This window comes from Otolemur garnettii, unplaced genomic scaffold (genome assembly GCF_000181295.1).
Source record: "Otolemur garnettii isolate 467f Iridium unplaced genomic scaffold, OtoGar3 scaffold00118, whole genome shotgun sequence".
NCBI classification, from domain to species: Eukaryota; Metazoa; Chordata; class Mammalia; order Primates; family Galagidae; genus Otolemur; species Otolemur garnettii.
This window is the reverse complement of record NW_003852513.1, coordinates 1,599,073-1,600,209: the sequence shown is the minus strand read 5'-3', so window position 1 is coordinate 1,600,209 and position 1,137 is coordinate 1,599,073.

Genomic DNA, 1,137 nt, shown 5'->3' with positions numbered 1-1,137 from the left:
ACACCTGAGCTGGTGGGTTCTCATCCAGCCCGGGCCTGCTAAACAACAATAACAGTGGCAACCAAAAAATAGCTGTTGTGGTGGGCAACTGTAGTCCCAGCTACTTGGGAGGTGGAGGCAGGAGAATTGCTTGAGTCCAGGAGTTGGAGGTTGCTGTGAGCTTTGATGTCACGGCACTCTACCCAGCTGCCAAGGTGGCAGCTTGAGGCTCCTTCTCAAAAAAAAAGAAAAAGAAAAAGAAAGAAAATCAGGTTCACGGCCCTGGCACAAACTAAGTGCCCAATTATTGATTACTCTTATCCATTCATACATTCATTCAGCCCGAGCAAATACTTGTTGAGTGCTTCCAGTGTTCCGGGATTTGTCCTAGGCACTGGGGATGCAGCAATGGGGAAAGTAAAGGTCTTTACCTAGAGCAGTTCTTTTGGATTTTTTTAGGGGGGGTATTAATAAGATGAGTTTAATTTCAGTGAATGTATTTATTTAATCATTTTTTTTAATTTAAATTTTATTTATTTATTTTGACTCTGTTGCCCAGGCTATAGTGCTGAGACATCAGCCTAAATCACAGCAACCTCATATTCCCGGGTTCAAGTGATCCTCTCTCTTCAGCCTCCCAAGTAGCTGGGACTGCAGGCTTATGCCACCACATCTGGCTAATTTTTCTATTTTTTTGGAGATGAAACCTTGCTGTTGCCCAGGCTATCCTCAAGTGCTCCTCTCACCTCAGTGTCTCAAAGTGCTAGGATTATATGCATGAGCCAGCCAAATTAGCCTGGCCTAATTTTCACCTTTAAATGTTTATTATTCTGTTATTTACTTTTAATTAAAATGTGTTATAATTAATTAAATTATTATTATTATTTAATTATTATTTTTTGAGACAGTCTTACTCTGTTGCCCTGAGTAGAGTGTTGTGGCATCATAGCTCACAGCAACCTCAAACTCTTAGGCTCAAGTGATCCTCTTGCCTCAGCCTCCCAAGTAGCTGGAATTACAGGCATCCACCATGACACCTGGCTAGTTTTTCTATTTTTAGAAGAGACAGGATCTTAGGCAGCACCTGTGGCTCAAAGGAGTATGGTGCCGGCCCCATATACCAGACGTGGTGGGTTCAAATGCGGCCCCAGCCAAAAA